The sequence below is a fragment of the Phoca vitulina genome, unplaced genomic scaffold (assembly GCF_004348235.1).
Source record: "Phoca vitulina isolate PV1807 unplaced genomic scaffold, GSC_HSeal_1.0 scaffold28, whole genome shotgun sequence".
Classification (NCBI taxonomy): domain Eukaryota; kingdom Metazoa; phylum Chordata; class Mammalia; order Carnivora; family Phocidae; genus Phoca; species Phoca vitulina.
In genome coordinates this window covers 7,790,865-7,806,267 of record NW_022589731.1, presented here as the reverse complement: position 1 = coordinate 7,806,267, position 15,403 = coordinate 7,790,865, and the positions used below count along the sequence as shown (strand labels likewise).

Genomic DNA, 15,403 nt, shown 5'->3' with positions numbered 1-15,403 from the left:
GTCCAAATTCTTTAACACGGTATGTAAATGTCTCCATGATATAATCTTTGCTATAAAACTATTATCTGCATGCTCGCTTCGGCAGCACATATACTAAAATTGGAACGATACAGAGAAGATTAGCATGGCCCCTGCGCAAGGATGACATGCAAATTCGTGAAGCGTTCCATATTTTTGATAAAAATTTGCATTATCATAGTTACAAACACGCACAGGTAGACAGCCTCGGCATACAAGTGTAGACACCTTGATATGACTGAAAAAAGTTGATTTAAATGTATCATTTCCTCTTAAGATTGAGTCTAAGAGAGCTAGTTTCAAAATAATCTTCAGATAAAAATTTGCATTATCATTATTGACTTAACAACTGATTCTTTTAGCCTCACTTTTTGCTTTCAAGTGTTCTGATATGTTAACTAATTTGACTAGACTTGGCCATACACAGTGGCAGTGTAGACCTCAACTGTGTGATGGTTTCAGTTCAAGAAAGATGAAAGTGGCCTCAGGAGCGGCCCGATCCCAGAACTTGCAGAGCCCGTGCTGCTTGTGTGCAAACATTAAGCGAAACCACCAAATGTCTCATTTCTGTCCAGCTCTGCTGAATGGGGGCTGGACTCACGTGTATCTAGCTGAAAAGGAGAGGCACAGAAATACACATACACCAAAGCTGCTCATCCTCCAACTGAAAGTGTATTAAGCAACTTGCAGATACTCCTATTAGAACCTGCCTTTGTTTATATGCCCACTAGATTCAGGAATGTATCATTTGCAGTACTTGTATTGGTTTAGAATATAGGATTTTAAGATCGTCCAACAATGTACTAAAACATTTCAATAAAATCATGTTACTTCTTTCTATTAAAAAAAAAAACTATTATCTGCTTTATACTACAATGGAAGAATGAGTACTTAAATTTGCGGTTAACTACTAATTATGGATAACCATTTAAAAATTACTGTGCAAGTACACATATATTAATTGGTGAAACTGTGTATGTGCTGTGTAATCCTGCCAGTGCAATTTGTTCAGTCATGTTTCAGGTAAGCTGGCCTATTAATCACCTCTCAGTCTTGGCAAAAGTTTCACATCGTGTAGGAAAAGCTAATAAGAAAAGGCGGCTTCTGGGACAGTCCGTAACAAAATGGCAGGCTTTGATGGGGAGGGCGGTAGCATGAGGGAAGAAATGGACAGAAGGAAAAAGAAGAGTCAAACAATTTCCTAGTCTAAAAAAAACCAATGGTAATCAAAATTAGTCTCACACCAACAGTAGCAGCAGCAGCATCTTGGAAACCTATTAGAAATGCAAAGTATTGGGCCTTACTCCACACCTGCTGCTTTAGAAAGTGTAGCATGTGGCCCAGCAATCAATGGTTTAACAAGCCCTCCAGGTACTTCCTGGAGCAACTAAAGTCAGAGAACCACTAGCCTAAAGGGATCGTGTACGACTGGCAGCAAGAGCGCCAGTCCCATTGCAGGGAGCTGAGACAGCATCACAAGTGCAGTTCCTGTTTAGTCAGCTGGTCTCACTTGGCTTTTAAGCTTCTGATCCCATTTCTGTTGGTGAACAGTTCCTTTCTTGTAGAGAATTATCACTCATCTTTAGACTTCCTCACCAAGTAATATCCTTTAGAATAAAGATTGTTCAGATAAGTCTACTCCCTATTACCTGTAACTCCTTTAAAACATGGGATGCTGATAGGGTGGGGTTGGGGATGGAGGTGGAAAGAGAGTATCAACCAAGAAGAGTTATTAGCATCAAGGGAGCCCTGAGTAGATGGACTCACCGAAGAAAGGAAACCCTATGGATGAGATAATTACCTTTTGTTCCACAAAAGGGTAAGTGTAAGGATCTCATGCTAACATAACACGCAAGGAAAAAAAATGTTTATTTTATATTTGGGTACAAAAGAATCCCTCCCTTAAATCCATTTGGGGTTTGATGGTCTAGTCGTAAATACTACTTAGCATTAAACATGCCATTTTTAGTTATTCAGGAAATGGCAAGCCAAAGCTAACAGACATGAGGTCTTCCAAATACAACTGAAAATAAAATATTATCTCATGGTTTGGTTTGGCAGTTAATGGTAAGAGAACTTTTTCTGGTAGGAGACTACATTTATACATTATACGTCCCAAAACCTGAAACATGGCTGGCTAAACTTTTTTAGTTTAACTGAATTTATGCACTGGCTCACAATTAGAAGAGTGAATATATTTAGTATTTTTTATTACTCACAATATGACACAACTTTCTAATTTTCCAACCTAGTGATGATTCCAGAACCACATTTAGCTGTAACATTAAAAAAAAAAAAAAAAAAGCATGCTCAAATATCATGTTTAAGGAATTCATGGAAAGCAAAGAAATGTCTAAAATCCTTGATGCATATTCAAGTTAGAGAATATAAATAATAGGCTTTGGTACAGATAAATAATTTGTTTATCCTCAGAGTGCCACTGTCTTAGTTGATAGTCTTAAAACCTCATTTCATAGAGTTAATTACATGGCAGTATCCTGAGTTATTGAAATCTTTGGTTTTCCTTTCAGTTCAAATGAAACCAGCCTATTGCTACTAAAACATCTCTTTACCAAATAGTTGAACTTAAAACAATTACATTTTATTTTACTCTTGAAAAAATATATACAACTTAAATTAGAAAATAGCTTGTTAGTGAGATTACCTGGCCTATCAAAAGTCCATGTAAAATTTTAAATATAAGGAAAGTCACATTCACAAAAAGCATCAAAATGCCCCCAAGAGATAATACCAATATCAATTTAAAGACCTATCCTATGGAAATGAACATTTCTATGTAAAACTGCCTTATAATACTGGTTTTAAAATGAAACTTATAAACACAAGCCTTATATCCCCCAACCCAAGATATCTGTAACTGTCAAAATGTAATTGTGGTTTTTTTTTTTCTTAAAAAGAGTAATCACAAAAATTCTGAAATCTGCTAACACATTACTTAAGGGCTTTGTTTCCCCCCAAGTACATTCTAAGAAACAAGAGTTCCACAGGATATTAATACATTTTATTAGAGTGACCGATTTCCCTGGTCTATGGGACATTTAATTTGAAATACACTGAGGTTTTTTTGTTTTTGTTCTTTAAAGGTAAACTCAGTAACTGGCAATATTTCTCAGTCTTTGTTATGCTAATGTGCATTATGAACCTTTAAGAGAAAGAGTAAAGAAAATAGTTTTCCAAACATATTTGAAACTATTCTTCCTGGGTAATCTCTTAGAACTACAGAACACAGTGTGGGAAATGTTACTCTGGGGCATGAGGCTTCTAATATGAAAATGACAATGTATTACACTTATATGGGGTTAATTTTGAGGTTAAAAAGGATCCATATTAGTTTTTCAGATCTAATCTCCTATGATGTTTGAATTCCTTGTCATTTGTGCCAAGTGGTCTTTGATTCAGCCTATCTACCTGCTCACCTTAAACAGAGTATTAGTTTTGAGCTCATTCTATACAGAAACTTGCCTAAAGATATTAAACTTAATTCATCTGCACTTCAGGATCTTTCTTGTTCACAGAGATTAAGAGGGAAGCAAGTTATGAACCCAGGAACTTTCCAAAATAGAAATAAAAAGTATAATACAATGAAGTTACTGTCACTGCTCTTTATTATTTACAAAATGTATGAAGTATTTGCACTATGTTACAATGTTTGTACTATATACATTTTAACGTAGCACATGCAAATTTTAAATAGAAAAATTAACTTATTTTTAACTATACTCCAAGAACACGGCTGCTGCTATGAATTCCCCAGAAACGGGCTCATCTGATTAGTACAACTGATCTGCCAGCTGGATGCATCCCAAGTAAATTTCAAACTGGCATTTGGCAAAATATCCCTGTAACCCAGCAATTTACACAGAACATAAAGATGCATTCTAGAATTGCCCTGAGAACCAAGCAATTGTATGGTAACATGAATATATTCAACTTACCCTCTTTATGCTAAATTTGCTAGCTGAGCAGTTTAAATGATACTTCAAATTCTGTGCCTGAATTCTGCTTACATTTATTCTGTATTAGTTTGTTGGCATCTAACACTGGATTAGGAAAGACTGCCATCTGGTAGTTATGGCAACCTTTTACTAACTTGGTCGGAAGCTGAAGACCGTGAGCCTCAAAGAAATGCAAACCCCAGGTTTATTACTATGAATATATCAATATCTTTTTTAAAAAATAGTCATTCAGTAGGGCTTTTCATTTTAGAGAAACACCGTGGGTGCTTGCACGCTCACACATTATATAATCAACCTACAAAGGTCTGGTTTTAAAAGGGGTTAAAGGGATGACTAAATAAGCAATTAGGTCCACACTCCCTTTACCCACAAGGCTGCCACTGTCCCTTTGATAAAGCCTAGGGATGGGAGCCAAATTAGCCCTATTTAAATTGGCCATTTAACTCTAACTTCCCTTAATCACATGGGGGTACATATTTTTTCCTCTGAAAGAAGTTTCAGGTGAGCAATACTTCAGATGAAGTAAATAACAGTATAAAAACAGTAACAACATGTATAGAGCATATGAGCACACAGTAAAGGTTTTCCAATTCATCATGATCTTATTATACCATGAAGGAAAGCCAGAGAGGTAGAACGACAATGATTATCTTCTATAATTTCCTAAGGTTACCCAGTTATGGTAATGGTAGAGCAGGGAAAATTTAATCCACACTACCTAGTTAGAAATTTTATTTTCTTCCTACTATATCAGTTTCTTTCCTGAAATCGTATTTTACAGCTTACATAGCTTTTAGTATTATAAATATGTGTGTGTATAAAAAGGCTTTGAATCTGAACTTGTCCAAAACTTCCCCGCAGCCCACCTCATCTAGTTTTACTCCTTGAACTTTTTTGTTTTTCCTTTGCTCCCCTTATCTTCCCCAAATCACCAACACTTGCTTGAGCCTGAATTAAAGCAACAGCGTGTAAATGCAGAATCCAGCCGTCCAGCGCACTTACAAACTGTGATTACATCTACTCCAATTTACAGACTAGCATGCCAACACATGGACTATTTCCCCATGCTCTCATTCTAAATGCAACAATATCAAGGACATAGCCATTAAGAGACGACCTGGGATTATTAAAGACTTATCCAGCTCAATATGCTTATCCTATCCCATTATTTTACTTCAACCCTCTTTGTCTATAAAAAGCCCCTTCCTTATATGGTCGGTCTTTGAAGTCTCAGATTTGATATTCCTGGCATTTAGAGAAGGAGACTCTTCTGTATCTCTTCCTGAAGACATCTGAAGCATTCTTTGCTGACTGATTTTCAAGATGGGAGAGATGTTCTTTCACACGAGGCTTTTAGATTATTGATCCTGCTCAACAGGCTGTCACTAAGGTGAAGTCTCTTGATTAATGTTTGAGCCACTCACTAGGCACTAGCAGGGGAAAAGGGTGGCCTGGCCAGAATGGGGGCACTCAAGTTGTTCACCAAGAAAAAAAAGGATCAGCTAACACCATTTGGCAAGAGACCCCTTTAAATACAGCATTCTGCTTCATGCTAAAGGACACACATGGTTAATGGAAAACACAACGAGAGCATAATGGCTCTAGAATCAGAGAGACATGGGTTGGAATCTTGATTCTCCCACTTGCTAGCTGACCCAGGGCAAAGTTAAAATGTATCTAAATCTCTTCATTTTAACTAGTATCAATCTGGAAGAACTGATGTGAGGATTCAAGATTTTATGTAAAGTACCTGGTCCAGTATCTAGTATATGGCAGGTACCCAATAAACAGTAGCAATTAAAAAATTGTTTTTAAATCACCTGTCTTTAAGAAGAAGCTAGTCAGGAGTCCGTAATCACTAGAGGTAGTAGGCAGAGTAAATTAAAAAAATATATCTCATAGATTGGGAGTTAGAGAAGGAGAGGTAGTGGCTGCTTGTAGGCAATAGTTCTCAAAACAGCACTGTGATACAAACTGGCTCAGCTAAGTCAGCTGGAATACCTATAGCGAAGGCTTTCTGAGGGAGCATTTCCCTGAACCTCTAACAAGCTCCTAACAGTAAGAATACAACATAAACTCTCTTAACTTTTTATAAAAGTATTTTCCAGTAGAAACATAATGTAAGTCAGAGCTGTTTTTAAATTTTCTAGTAGCCACATTAAAAAATAACAGGTGAAATTAATTTTAATACAGTTCATTTAACCTAATATCAAAATATCATTTCAACATAAATATTAAAAATTGACTTATTTTACATTCTTTTTTCTTGTAGTAGTAAATCTTAGAAACTTAGTATATATTTTACACTTAACATCTCAATTAAGTCCAGCTGCATTTCAAATGGTCAATAGCCACATGTAGCTAGTAGGTACCATATTGAACAGTGGGGCTCTACAATCCTTGCATCAAGCCTGCGCCCTGTCCAAAGAATCTGCTCTAAGACTTGTTGCTCTACTATTCTACTAGGGACCCTAAAAACCTTGTTAGAAGATCTCACTTTTAAAATGTAAACATCATAATGTATGGTGATTAACATAATAAAAAATTTAAAAAAAGACATACACACACAAAAAATAAAAACCAAAAAAATAAAATAAAATGTAAACATCAGCTGACATTTCAACAGGGATTATGTGACACACCTGGGAAGTAAAGAAGAAGGAAAACTAAAAGGGGGGGTGCGCTGTGAAGAGAATCTTAAGGAAATCAAAGACGTGTTTTGCGTAGATCACAGGTTAGCTCAGACCCATGCCACTTAAAATCATCTCATAAATCCTTTCTAGGTTGTCAAACCCTAGATTACTATAATAAGATACCTGTGTATCAAAAGCTGGCACAGTCAGCTATGACAAACATACACAGTATATAACTAGTAACAGCTGTTGGGAGCTGTAAGACATTGGTAGAGGAATGCCAATCACATCAATCAACACCATTTCTTGATTGCCCATTAGTAGAGTGTATTCCAATCAGGTCAGCACCTTTAAAATTCCACAAACCTGAAAGAATTTTTAGTAAATGACCTCTGTAAGGGGTCAGTAGAACAATTTGTAAAAGTCTGAACAATTTTTTAAAGCTAATATAATAATCCCTTCTTCCTGAGGTATTGTGATAATTCATGCATTTGGACAATTATGCCTTCAGTTAGGTTTGTTTAAAGTTCAACTGTAACTGTAAACAACTTTCAATCAGGTAAGAAAAGTCTGTGTCATATGGTTTGCTTTTTTGCAATTCAAAAAGTACTTTCAAAGTATGTAATGTAAAGTGCAACCAGATGCTATTGGCAAAGAACTGGATTTTCAAATGTGACCGATTTCCAAGAATATTACCACAGATGTGGCCTACACATTGGGTGAGTATAAAGTTTTGAAGAGTTCATATCTAATCTAATCATCTATTTAGAACTCTCCATGCTTTCCCACATTTCAGCGATGGTTCAAATTTTCAAATAGAGTAAATTTCTCAAAAATGCAGAGCGAATCACAAATACATGTATGATTTAAAAACTGCCTCCTCCTAAATAGACTCAGAACACACCATACAGCTGATATATCATAAAAAGCCCCCACTCTATCAAAAAATACGAATTGATGTTAATACCTGAACAAGAACAATAGATCACTTGCATTATAATATAAAGCTTAGTCAATGAGTGGCAGTTTTCTTCCATTTAGAAAAGTTTTCCTGGGGCACCTGGGTGGCTCAGTTCTTAAGCATCTGCCTTCGGCTCAGGTCATGATCCCAGGGTCCTGGGATTGAGCCCCGCATTGGGCTCCATGCTCAGCGGGAAGCCTGCTTCTCCCTCTCCCACTCCCCCTGCTTGTATTCCCTCTCTCGCTGTCTCTCTGTCAAATAAATAAATAAAATCTTTAAAAAAAAAAAAAAAGTTTTCCTTAGTTCCTGTTACTACAAAAATTTACAATCATCACTTACTTGTTACTCTGTAGACTAGCTTTCAAAGTAGATGCAAAACACATTTAAATTCGAAAATTGCAATAACCCCTGTAGCATTTGTATCATATCTAGGAAAAGATAAAAAGAAGTATCTTTAATGATTGAGATTTTTCTCTTAAATAGCTGAAATTTAGAAACATGTACAGACGCTGTGTTAACGGATTCACAGGATAAGTATACGGAAATAAAATTAAATGGCAAAATTCATTTCTTAGTATTTAAACATGCAGAGGATGAACTATTTCACATCATTACTTTCTGAAACTTTCAGAGAAGGGTCCTGAATTAAAATCTCAATTAACCACAAAGCTTAGTGTTTTGGACAAACATTGAACTGTAGTTAATTTAGTAAACTGGCTAAGTTTCTTTAATATATGACCAACATTCATTTTAGGCATTCCTCCTTCCTCTTCCTTTTCTCACAAACAGGGATTTGGGAGTGGTGGATGTAAGTAAGCAACAATCATTTATTCAAAACAAATTTACTGAGCACCTTATATGTACCAGAATACACATGACATATTTTACATGTCATCTTATTTAACCCTCAAAGCAACCTAAGAGATGGGTATTTTTATCCCAATTCTACATACGAATAAAGAAGGTTCAGAGAAGTAACTTGCTCCAGGCCAGCAGGATTTTAAGTCAGATCTGTCTTATTTGTACAACCCAGCGCTAACTCTTCCCTTTCTATTCCAGCTTGCCTCACTTAAGCTCAACCAACTGAACCTGCCCTCTAAAGTTCTCATTCAATAATATTTGCATTTCTTTAGCAGTACTAGTTTTTGGTTATCAATTATAAAGGGGAAAAATAGCTAAAACTGGGGACCAAGAATGATTTATTTTTTTTGTCTCAGAAGTGTTCTATTTTCCATTAAATTATAGAAGAGTATACATAGAGATGGCTACAGTCCCCCAAATAGACTTCTACTGGAAGAATCCTCAACACTAATGCGGGACAAAAGAATGATATTCTAGTGCTGTGTTGCCCAATTTGGTAGCCACCAGTTACACGTAATTACTGCGTACCTGCAATGTGGCTAGTCTGAATTGAGATGTGCCATAGTGTAAAATACACACAAAATGTATAAAAAAGAGCAAAATATTTCATTAGCTTTTTATATTGATTACATGTTGAAAGAATATTTTAAATATATTGAAAATAAAATTTTAATAAAGTATAAAAATATATTTCAAAAATTTCATTTTATTCCTTTTTTAATAACATCGCTTGAAAATTTTAAATTCTATTATGTATTTGGGGGAGAGGACAGCAGTATTCTAAGGCCTTCCTATGAGACTTCAAATCAGACTACGCAGATAGTTTGTACATAAGGCATCCTCCCGTACAAACACCATCCCTGAACAGAAGGCCCAAACCTTTACAATTAAACCTCTTAAAAAGACAGTGAGCTATCAAAAGAAAAACACTCTAGGAAAATTCATGTAATTATTCTGATCAGAAATGGCAAATAAATGTTAATTCTTACAGTAATAAGCCAAATATATGCAGCCTTCTCCCCCATATACACTCTCCAAAATCTTAAAAGCTGTCTTTCCAACCTTTGGTTTCACATACTTTCATGAACATATTTATCTTTACTGCTCAAGAACTGGGCAAGATATTATTAGGGCCTTTATTCCAAATATTGATTCTAAGTGTACTAGACCACAGAAGATCTAAAAGTCAACGTACACTGACTTTAGGACTCACCTAGAAGTTACTGCTTCCAATATATCCCTGAAATCCATTTGTATTCTTAATCATTTGGTCTTCTTTCATTAGAGGACTCAAGGAATTTCAGGTAATTGAAGTTCCTATTAATCAATGTTTTATTCCCTATAGACTAAAATCTCAGGAAAAAGTACCAATAGAAACTTTTAAAAAATCAATCATGAACTTAAATATTACATGGTTTTTATAAAAGAACTGATTTACAAGGTTTTAAATACAAATATTGCCACCATTTACTGAGACAACATGGATGGACCCAGAGGGTATTATGCTAAGTGAAATAAGACTGAGAAAGACAAAAACCATTATGATTCCACTGGTAAGTGGAATTTAAAAACACACAAAAACCCACAAATTTTGTCACCATGAAACAGCTAGTACTCAGTTTAAAATCAACTTATTAAAACACTGAATTCAAAGTTTTCCAATAAGTACCTTGACCTTGTACCTATTCCTATTAAAATCCATTTAAAAATAGATGGAAAGACATCTTACATACTAACAGTGAAATCAAAAGCAATTATATTTTATTTAGACCCCAGCCATAATAATGAATCCTTTTAGTTCCTCAGAAGGATTACTGAAGGTCTTATTTTGAAAAAATCAGGCTATCTTGTAAATTACTTTCTAAAACTGTCGTGAAACCAAATGTTATAGCAAAACATGGGAAAAAAAATCAAAACAAATCTGATAAATTCCATTCAAAGTCCTTGGTATGATGCAACATTGATAAGATGCATTCTTAAATGCTAAAAATCTTGATAAGTTTATCACAAAATTAGATTAAAACACTAACATTTCCAATATGACAGATTTCTTCCTTCACTGTGTTGTATATTGGTTTATTAGTATTTTTTTTTAAAAGATTTTATTTATTTTTCAACAGAGAGAGAGAGACAGCGAGAGAGGGAACACAAGCAGGGGGAGTGGGAGAGGGAGAAGCAGGCTTCCCGCTGAGCAAGGAGCCTGATGTGGGGCTCCATCCCAGGACCCTGGGATCATGACCTGAGCTGAAGGCAGACGCTTAACGACTGAGCCACCCAGGCGCCCGGTTTATTAGTATTTCAAATCCACTTGTTTAGGACTTAAGTGAGGTTGTTTTGATCTAAGGGTGAATCTGTTTATATTGAGGAATCTGCATTGGGATGTTGTCATCAACATCTGTTGTTCATAAGCACTTCCTAGCTCAACTGTTGACGGGCACTGCTGGGGACTTACGAAGATCATATGGAAGAACAGCTATGACGTAATGGACATTTAAACTTTAAATACCAAGAATTTGTGAGGACTTACCAGGAATGTTTGGTGTGGGCAAGGCTACTCTTTGCTGATCTAAATAGCTCTCTGAAGATCTCGAAACACTCCCACTGTGGCCAGGCTACTATGTGGTCAACAGTGGTGTTAAACCATACAGCAGTCTCAGAAAGAGAAGGGGGATCTGTCCTGGCCTTGGCAAGGTTACTCCTCATAGCCAGTGGTGTGAACCGGTTTATGGTCCATGGAGTAACAGCCTTCAGAACAACCCACTTTGCTGCCAATACTGGTGCCATCACCCACTAGCCACATGCCCCAGCAGTGAGGAACTAAGCCAGCAGCAGATACCCAAGTTTTTGTTTGGAAGGATCGACTGTACCAAGAACCACCTCATAGAAAGATACACCTCAACTAAATTTGGACTCTAAATCTTTTGTCTCCCCTTTGCCTGGAATAGTGTAATTGATCTATCATTGGTTTTGGAGTAGGTTATTTCTTTATTGGCTAATTAAGAGACATTATCCTGTATGCTATTGGCTTGTGAAATATTATAAATTATAATTCCTGCAGTGAACCTATGTTAAATTATTAGCAAAGATAATCTTAGTCTCTGAGCATAATTTGCCTCACACAAAACACTGTACCTTATGTAATGGCCCACTCAGTTGAAAATAATGGAAAATTGGGGCCATAAATCCTATAATCTATTTTACTCAAATGACCTAAAACTTTCCCTTTTCTTTGGAGTGTGGACCTGTTTCTCATTTAAATATGTTCTTTTCCAAAAGAAAAAAAAAAAAGTCAAGGCAGCTAAACAGATCTAGTTTGAATTTTCAATATAATGTTCCTAAACATGTCAGAAATATTTACCATATACATGACTGGCTTCAGTGGTAAGCATACTAAAACTGGAACAATATACAGAAGATCAGCCTAGTTTTTGTCAAAATAACAAGAAAGTACATGACACATTCCAGAGTTTTAAATTTCAAAAAACTTTTCCTAATTCAATGAAAGATTTAAAAAACAAAGGTACCAACTATTTCTTGAAAAGCAGCTTCAAATCACTGAGAGATGGTGAGGTCTCTCATCCTGTCTAAACCCTACTCTAGGGAAGATCAAGTGAAATTCTGGTGAACTCCCTTACCCCAGAATTGCATGAATGGGTTAAGATTGCTGGAAAAGTCATAAAGTAGAAAAGGCATTGGGCTGAGGGTCACAAACACAGTTGTGAGTCCAGATCAGCCACAAGTAACATTATCTTGAACATGCCACTTTGCTCAACCAGACCAGGTCCTTCATCCATAAAATAAGGTAAGGGTTTCCAAAATTCTGTGCGTCTAGATTTCATCCCCCACTTTACTCCAAATGCCTTTCCAAACTTTAAAATTTACGGAGAATTCTGGAAAATTTCCAAGCATTAATGGAAAGTCTAAATGATTCACACACAGGCAGAATTTCAGCATCCAAAGAGATTTGCAAACCTGGGGATCTCCTACTTCTATTAGTGGGGAAACTTCCTTTTCATTGGGTCATGAAGGCAGAGGTCAGCTAGCACCACTTTGCAGATTTCCACCTCTCCCATAATTATCAAACTCCCTCTCCAACCCACCAACACAGAATTTGCACAGCTGAGGGGTATAATGAGGCTACAGTTCTTCACTTTAAAATATGAAGGAGGGGTGCCTGGGTGGCTCAGTTGATTAAGCTTCCGGCTCAGGTCTCATCTCAGGGTCTTGGGATCCCAGGATTGAGCCCTGCGTCTGCTTGGTATTCTTTCTCTCCCTCTGCGCACCCACCTCCTCCCCTCCCCCTGCCCCACCTCGCCACGCACTCTCTCACACGCACTCTCTCAAATAAATAAATTTTTAACATATGAATTAAAGGCTATAGGTTCTGTGCGCCTTGTCTCAACTCCAGGGGCCTGAATGCCAGTCATAACCTTTGCTGCATGATACAGATTTGTGCAGAGTTTCAAATTACAATCTTGATTAGGTATAAAAATAATAGATTTTGTATCAACTGAAACCTTGATCTTAAAACAATTTTTTTGATCTAAGAATATAGGAGGGGGGTGGGGAATTATTGTTTAATGGGTACACAGTTTCAATGTTGCAAGATGAAGAGTTTTAGAGATGGAAGGTGGTGGTAGTTATACAATATTACCACCGAACTACACCTTTAAAAATGGCTAAGATGGTAAATTCTATGTTGGACACCCACAATAAAAAATATTGGCAGACAGCAGACACCCAGGACTCCAAGACGTGAGTATCAGTTCTACCAATGAAGATGAAACTCCTAGATGTTCAAATAGGGATACTGATGCAGGATTTTGTCCCTAAAGGCACTTGTTGGAGAGTTTCAGAGAGGTTACTACCAATATTACAAATATGTCAATGTGAAGAAAGGAAGCATTGCTGGGCTTTCTATGGTGCTGGCAGCTTATGTGCTGTTCAACTACTGTCTTCCTTACAAGGAATTCAAACAAGAGTGGCTAAGCGAGTTCCACTGAAGAGGGTACAGTGTGGAGGGTGGCCTGGCACCCCTTCTTGAGGAACTGGATCAGTGCTGAATTCTTTCATATCCTAACTGAGAATTAACACCCAATAAAAGATGACTGGTACAGGGCGCCTGGGTGGCTCAGTTGGTTAAGCGACTGCCTTCGGCTCAGGTCATGATCCTGGAGTCCCTGGATCGAGTCCCGTATCGGGCTCCCTGCTCAGCAGGGAGTCTGCTTCGCCCTCTGACCCTGTCCCCTCTCATGTGTTCTCTCTCTCTCATTCTCTCTCTCTCAAATAAATAAAAATCTTTAAAAAAAAAAAAAGATGACTGGTACAAAAATAAATATATTGGAAATTTTAAAAAAGAACCCCCCCCAGATATAAGACTATTATTTATAGTATTTGCATAGGAATGACATTGTATTAAATTCAAAACAAGAAAAGAAACCAAGTCTAGTAACTGTAAGTTTAGAGTCAGGCAATCCCAAGGCTTAGGAGAAAATCTTATGACTTAGTGGGTGGCCAAAGGCAAGAGTCAATAAAATAATGCCAAGTACCAAAAATAAAAAGTTTTAGAAAAGGTACAGTTACAGCTGGCCTAATGGGGCAGATGCACAATGATGGTAAAGGCTGACCATTCCTGACCCCTTCTTTGCCCTCCCTCCTAGAGGATGTTTTTCTACGGGAACACTTCTCAAACAGAATTTGCTTTGTTAGCATGTATGTTTTCATAAAGTTATCTGTCATTGCCTAGGATGAGACAGGAGTGACAGATGATTACAATTTCCACCTTCCACTCTTCAGACCTCTGCTCTAAGTGGAGAGGAAGCTAGAAAAGGACACTCTTAAGAAAAAAAAAAAAAAAAAAAAAAAGAAGAGAGAGAGAATGGATCTGGAAACAACACCTAGGAGAACAGGGCTAGCTATTTCTCCAGGCTGTTCTGAGCCTAAGGCTCTATTTCTTATCCAGCAATTCATCCACCAGGTGTAGGCAGGCAAAGTCTTGATTCAGGAATTTAAAAATAAACAATGAAAAATATCTCTGGAAGAATATACACGAAAGGAGGAGACCTGAGTGGTTTGGAGGTGGAATAACAACTTTCTTCTCACTGTATACTCTTTTGTGCCTTTTGGATTTTGTTCCATGTCCTTAAGCTTCTTACTCAAAAATTAATTTCAAATATTTAAAAATGAAAATAATTTTATAAAAATATGCCTCACAATAAGTTTACCTTATAAATCAAGTAAATAAATTCTTGCTTTAAAATAAATCAGTGAGGGCTTTTTACTCTTCTGATTGTCAAACCTGTCATAGTATTTTAGGTCAATGAATTATTTTTAAGAATTGCTTTTAAATAAGCTATTTTAATGCTTTAAAATTTTAAGCATGAAAGTTTTATCTTATAATATTTTAGAAGTTAGTTCTGTCAAATCTTGTATTTTCTTCCATCCATTTATAAAATAACTATGTCCTGCTATAATATCCTCTTTGTTACATGTCTTATTAAAGGGAGCTACAAACCCACAAACAAAAATAGCCAATCATGCCTTTTAATAAATCGGAAACATTAGAGGAGACAAATCTTATGTTACTGGTTTTATTACGCAAATACGCAGAACCTTACTGGATTGGATCCTCTACTAAATTTATACACACACAAAAAACATTTTTTTGAATGTGCTTCTTGACATTTCTCATTTTTTTTTTTTTTTAAAGATTTTATTTATTTGAGAGAGAGAGAATGAGAGACAGAGAGCATGAGAGGGAGGAGGGTCAGAGGGAGAAGCAGACTCCCTGCCGAGCAGGGAGCCCGATGCGGGACTCGATCCTGGGACTCCAGGATCATGACCTGAGCCGAAGGCAGTCGCTTAACCAACTGAGCCACCCAGGCGCCCTCTCATTGTTTCTTTATAAGTGTTCACCATATGTTTACTCTGAAGTTCCAAGATAAACCACTAAA

At 36.6% G+C, this 15,403-nt stretch overlaps 1 protein-coding gene and 1 non-coding gene across 5 annotated transcripts in view; one reads left to right on the top strand and one right to left on the bottom strand.

Annotated features, from left to right (window-relative positions):
- The window catches only part of ADD3 (adducin 3), a 123,815-nt gene that overhangs the window by 91,208 nt on the left and 17,204 nt on the right, over positions 1-15,403 (bottom strand). The gene's annotated exons all lie outside the window — the stretch shown is intronic.
- Positions 70-176, top strand: LOC116644161. Its single transcript, XR_004301709.1, has one exon. It is a non-coding gene; the product is annotated as a U6 spliceosomal RNA (small nuclear RNA).